General features: G+C 40.8%; 1 non-coding gene across 1 annotated transcript; it reads right to left on the reverse strand.

Annotated features, from left to right (window-relative positions):
• Positions 1-2,782: 2,782 nt before the first annotated feature.
• Positions 2,783-2,889, reverse strand: LOC141687889 (small nucleolar RNA R71). The gene has a single exon (XR_012561368.1). It is a non-coding gene; the product is annotated as a small nucleolar RNA R71 (small nucleolar RNA).
• Positions 2,890-6,814: the final 3,925 nt, after the last annotated feature.

A 6,814-nucleotide genomic window follows, 5' to 3' on the forward strand; every position in this document is an offset into this window, starting at 1 on the left:
TTCAAAGCCAATTACTCGCACTTCTATTATTTGGATCTTGGCTAAGAATCATAGAACATATAAAGTTGCTTGAAGTTAAAAGTATACTTTGACCGCATAATCGTCAAATCATAAGTATACTAAATCCATAAGCCTAAGAGCTTAAAAGGATATGTACAATTCGGAGATTGTAACCAAAGTATTCTTCGATCCATAAATACATAATCGAAAGAAGAAGAATATAAACGAAGTCGTAAGCCATAGTGCTTATACATATATATACAAGACTTCGTATTACTCCCATAAACATATATTTTCCGGAGTAATCATACGTATACTTGACATATAAATATATATTCCGAGTTAAGTATACGTGTTGAGCTTGAAGATCAAAAGAAGTCATAATCCTTATTGATTATACATATAAAGGACTTCTTATATTACTCTGATTAACACATAATCCATAAAGACGGAGTAACCAAAAGTATACTTGATATAACATTTTATATCTCAAAGTCAAGTATACATATAGAGTATTAATATTCTTATTTGAATATTATACCATCTTTGGGCTAGTACCGTAACATACTAGTTCAACACATATTTTCTCTATACTTTGTGTTTTGTGGATTATCTTATTAGTTTCGCAGTGAGGTGAGGTGACGTGAGGTGATTGAGAAGTGGCATTTTATACCACTTAGAACGTCTTAAAATGGCTTAAATTGGTGTCTTGAAATCAAGTATTTTGTGTATTTGATGCGTTTTTCTAGTGTTTATGCATTTCAGGGTATTAGTTGCATTTCGGGGGAGGAATCATCAAGAATAAGCCTTGGCATGTGTTCACCATTGCGAGAGGAAAGGAATGGGCAGATTACGGCAAAGAAACGGAGCAAACCTGGATTTTTTCCAGTAGAGGCCTGCGCGCCCGCGCAGCAATGCTGAGCGGCCGCGCAGCAACCTGCGCGACCGCGCAGCTATGCTGAGCGGCCGCGCAGGGTCGGGGAAAAAGATAAATTATTTTAGACTTCTACTTCTGTTTGGATTCCAACTTCTATGTAATCTGAGTTTTATGGGACTATTATATAGGTAGATTTGAGACGTTTTCACAGAGAGTATTAAGGGGATTATGTTTTAGATTGTGTTTTACGCAAGAAGCGAAGGAGATAAGGAAGAAGACCGATTTAGCACACCGCAACGAAGGGAAAACATATTTTCTTGTGATTCTTGTTTCGTTGTAACGTTGGATGCTAGTTTTCTTGCTTTGACTTATTTACTCTTGTGACGTACTCTGTTTTAATATAATTAGTTTAGTTATTATTTTCTTGTGTTTGTTTGTCATGATTTCATATGAACCCATGATGGCGATAAGTTCTATTATGGGCTAATCGTGATCATGGGGTTGCAACGGATTTATTATGGAATTCTTTAGTTAATTGTTTAATACTTTAGTGTGTGATGATTGCATGATATCTAGTATTGGTTGTGCGTATTCGTCTTATGTGCGTCGCGAACATATAAGATAGGGTGTTAATCTCTTGTGAAGCGATGGTGGATCTTGAGATTTAGAACTTGCCATGCTAGCATAGGTTCATGTACGTTGAGCATGATTAGTGGGTAACTCTAACAGTTTTATTTGCCCTATGTAATCAAAAGGAATAACTTGAGCTTAAATCGTTGTGTTGTCAATTTCTGTAGACATATAGGAACTCAACATAATTGATGACTATTCAACTCCTATCTTTATTGTGGATGCTTGGTAGAATGGTATTAGTACAATGAAAGTTGGCTTTTATCAGTTTCGTGTTATTCGATTAATATCATCACAGTCACATGCTAAAGGTAATAACAATGGCTATAGAAGGAAGTAATAATGAAGTTGTGATCTCATGAGTGTTTTATTATTGATAAATTGAAGTGTTAGTTAAGTGGTTAATTAAGTAGTTAATTATAGTTAATATTTAATCAACAATTTTAAGTGTTATTATCTTAACATTGAAAAGTAATCATACATTGGTGAGTGAGTTTAATTACACAATAATTTAGTCTGCGTCTCTGAGGGAACGAACTAGAAAATATTCTATATTACTTGCGAATGTGTATACTTGCGTGAATATTAGCGCGTGTTTTCGCCCTAACAAGTTTTTGGCGCCGCTGCTGGGGACTCGGCGTATTTGTTTAGTTTATGTACTTACCATCATTGGTCATTAGGACTCAGTGATTAGGACGTAGTAGTTACTTACTCTTTTCGGTTGTGTTTCAGGTACTTTAGCAAGCGTTTATGCAAACTCGTTCTCGTGCTCGCAAGAGGACTTTAGATACAGCTGAGGAGACAGACGAAGTTCTTGATATTTCGAAGAAGTTAGATTTTGAGGATTCGGATTCAGGAACTGAGCAGAAAAAACCAGTAAACATGGGAGATCGTATTGTTCAAGCTGATCTAGCTCTTATGGATTTTTCTCGGCCTAAAATTGATGACATTCAGTCAAGCATCCTTCATCCGGCTATTTAAGCTAACACCTTTGAAATCAAGCCGGGCACTATTCAGATGGTGCAGAATTCTGTTTCTTTTGGAGGAGCGGCAACTGAAGACCCCAACATGCACATAAGGAATTTTGTCGAGATCTGCAGCACTTTTAAGTATAATGGCGTGACTGATGAGGCTATCAAGTTGAGGCTTTTCCCATTCTCACTAAGGGACAAGGCTAAAGACTGGTTACATTCTGAACCAGCTGGGTCCATCACTACGTGGCAAGATCTTGCGCAAAAGTTTCTGGTGAAGTTTTATCCGATGGCAAAGACTGCTGCTATGAGGAGTGCTCTTACTCAGTTTGCGCAGCAACCTACAGAATCTATGTGCGAGGCTTGGGAACGCTACAAGGAAATGTTGAGAAAATGTCCACATCATGGAATGCCGGATTGGATGGTAATCACTGGTTTCTATAATGGTTTGGGGGCCCAATCTCGGCCCATGCTCGATGCAGCAGCTGGAGGCGCCTTATGGGCTAAAAGCTATACTGAGGCGTATAATCTTATCGAGACGATGGCTGCAAATGAGCATCAAAACCCAACTCAGAGGATGACATCAGGCAAGGTAGCAGGTATTCTGGAAGTTGATGCAGCCACCGCTATTGCAGCCCAGCTCCAAGCGCTATCAATGAAGGTTGATTCTCTGGCTACGTATGGAGTTAATCAAATAGCTATGGTTTGTGAGCTTTGTGCAGGTTCTCATGCTACGGATCAGTGTTCTCTTGTAAACGAATCTGTTCAGTATGTGAATAATTATCAGTGACAACAGCAGCCTGTGCCAGCGACCTATCATCCTAACAACAGAAATCATCCAAATTTCAGCTGGGGGAATAATCAGAATGCTATTCAGCCACCATATCAGCAAGGAGTGAGTAAACAGTTTAACCCACCTGGATTCCAGCAACCACAGCAGTATGGTACAAGGCAATCATATCCTCAACAGGGAAGTGCAGCTGCACCTACTAGTGCTGATTTTGAGGAACTTAAGCTGTTGTGCAAGAGTCAGACGGTTTCTATCAAGACCTTGGAAAATCAAATTGGTCAATTAGCCAATGCAGTGCTCAATCATCAACCTGGCACTCTTCCCAGTGACACGGAAGTGCCAGGCAGGAAGGAAGCTAAAGAGCAAGTCAAGGCTATTACCTTAAGGTCTGGAAAAGTAGCTGATGCTGAAAAGGCAAAAGAAGTAGAAGCTGAAATTAGAGGTGAAGAATCTAAGCAAAAGGAGAAAGCGGCGGAACCAAGGAAGACTACTGTTGAACACACTCTGCCTGAGGCTAATACAGGGGAGAAACAACTCTATCCTCCACCACCTTTTCCTAAGAGATTGCAGCAACAAAAGCTAGATAGACAGTTCGGGAAGTTTCTGGAGGTGTTCAAGAAACTTCACATCAATATACCTTTCGCTGAGGCTCTGGAACAAATGCCTAGTTATGCGAAGTTTATGAAGACTATTCTTTCAAGGAAGGTGAAACTGGATGACCTTGAAACCGTTGCTCTCACGGAAGAATGCAGCGTTGTTCTGCAACAAAAGTTACCACCAAAACTGAAAGATCCAGGAAGCTTCACCATTCCTTGCACAATTGGCAATCTGACGTTTGACAAGTGCCTTTGTGATTTGGGAGCAAGCATTAATCTGATGCCGTTGTCGATCTTTAAAAAACTGGATCTGCCTGATCCAAAACCCACGTACATGTCACTACAATTGGCTGACCGTTCCATTACTAACCCAAGGGGCATAGTTGAGGATGTGCTCGTCAAAGTGGATAAGCTCTTCTTTCCAGCAGATTTTGTTATTCTGGATTTTGAGGAAGATAAGAAGATTCCCATAATCTTGGGGAGGCCTTTCTTGGCTACTGGCCGTACCTTGATAGATGTGCAAAAAGGTGAACTTACTATGCGGGTCCAAGATCAGGATGTGACCTTCAACGTATTCAAGGCAATGAAATTCCCTACAGAAGATGAGGAGTGCTTAAAAGTGGATGTGATTGATTATGCGGTTACTTCGGAACTCGATCACATGCTAATGTCTGATGCATTGGAAAAGGCCTTAGTGGGGGATTTTGACAGCGATGATGAAGATAGCAACGAGCAATTACAATATCTGAACGCTTCTTCCTGGAAGCGAAAGCTGGACATACCATTTGAATCTCTTGGTACTTCTGACCTCAAGAACACTGATGGGAAGCTCAAACCATCAATAGAGGAAGCACCTACCTTGGAGCTCAAGCCATTACCTGAACACTTGAGGTATGCTTTTTTAGGTGATTCATCTACGTTACCTGTTATTATTTCATCTGACCTTTCAGGTAGTGAGGAAGACAAGCTCTTAAGGATTTTGAGAGAATTCAAATCGGCTATTGGATGGACCATAGCAGACATCAAGGGGATAAGTCCTTCATATTGTATGCATAAAATTCTGCTAGAGGAAGGTAGTAAGCCAACTGTGGAACAGCAGCGAAGACTGAATCCCATCATGAAGGAGGTGGTGAAGAAAGAAATTCTGAAATGGCTAGATGCAGGCATCATTTATCCTATTTCTGACAGCTCGTGGGTGAGCCCCGTACAATATGTACCTAAGAAGGGAGGTATCACTGTGGTCGCAAATGAAAAGAATGAGCTCATCCCTACTCGAACAGTTACAGGATGGAGAGTATGCATGGATTATAGAAAATTGAACAAAGCCACAAGGAAGGATCACTTCCCTCTTCCATTTATTGATCAGATGCTTGACAGATTGGCGGGACATGAGTATTTTTGTCTTCTGGATGGTTATTCCGGGTATAATCAGATTTGTATTGCACCAGAGGATCAGGAAAAGACTACGTTCACTTGTCCAGTTGGCACATTTGCTTTTCGCAGAGTTTCGTTTGGGTTATGTGGCGCACCGGCCACCTTTCAGAGATGTATGATGGCTATATTCTCTGGCATGATTGGAAATAACGTCGAAGTGTTCATGGATGACTTCTCCGTCTTTGGACACTCATATGATGAATGTTTGAATAATCTGCGCGTTGTACTCAAAAGATGTGTGGAAACTAATTTGGTGCTTAATTGGGAGAAATGTCATTTTATGGTGCGTGAAGGCATTATCCTTGGGCATAAGGTCTCTAGCAAGGGTCTGGAGGTGGACAAGGCCAAGGTGGGAGTCATTGAAAATCTTCCCCCACCTAATTCTGTGAAAGGAATCCGTAGTTTTCTTGGTCATGCGGGTTTTTATCGGCGATTCATCAAGGACTTTTCAAAGATATCTAAGCCGTTGTGCAATTTGCTTGAGAAAGAGGTGCCTTTCAAATTTGATGATGAATGTTTGGCAGCATTCGAGACTCTCAAGAAGAGTTTGATCACTGCACCAGTTATTACAGCACCAGATTGGACAGAACCGTTTGAGATGATGTGTGATGCGAGTGATTATGCGGTAGGTGCAGTTCTGGGACAGCGCAAGAAAAATCTCTTCCATGTGGTCTACTATGCGAGTAAGACTTTAAATGGTGCCCAATTGAACTACACCACTACTGAGAAGGAGCTTTTGGCTATAGTCTTTGGTTTTGAGAAATTTCGATCGTATCTACTTGGTACGAAAGTAACAGTATTCACTGATCATGCAGCCATTCGCTATCTAGTTTCCAAGAAGGATTCGAAGCCGAGACTCATTCGTTGGGTGCTTTTACTTCAGGAATTTGAGTTAGAGATCAAAGATAGAAAAGGTACTGAGAATCAAGTAGCTAACCATCTCTCTAGGTTGGAGAATCCCGATTCTACTTCACAAGATAGGACGTTAATCAATGAATCTTTTCCGGATGAGCAGTTGTTTGCAATTCAGGAGGAAGAACCATGGTTTGCAGATATTGTAAACTATCTCGTCAGCAACATAATGCCTCCTAATTTAACATCCGCCCAAAAGAAGAAGTTTCTGCATGAGGTGAAGTGGTATATGTGGGATGAACCATATTTATTTAGACAGGGAGCTGACCAGATCATCAGGAGATGTATCCCGTTCTGTGAGACGGAGGGGATATTACGAGACTGCCATTCCACGGTTTATGGTGGACACTATGGAGGTGAGAAGACGGTAGCTCGTATTCTGCAAGCAGGTTTTTTCTGGCCTACTTTGTTCAAGGATGCTCATCAGTTTGTTTTAAGGTGTGATCGTTGCTAAAGAGTGGGAAATTTGTCAAGGAAGGATGAGATGCCATTAAATGTGATGCTTGAAGTCGAGGTCTTTGATGTGTGGGGAATCGATTTCATGGGGCCTTTTATCGCATCTTGCAATAATCAGTACATCTTGCTGGCAGTCGATTATGTCTCA

The sequence above is a fragment of the Apium graveolens genome, chromosome 9 (assembly GCF_009905375.1).
Source record: "Apium graveolens cultivar Ventura chromosome 9, ASM990537v1, whole genome shotgun sequence".
In the NCBI taxonomy this organism is placed as follows: domain Eukaryota; kingdom Viridiplantae; phylum Streptophyta; class Magnoliopsida; order Apiales; family Apiaceae; genus Apium; species Apium graveolens.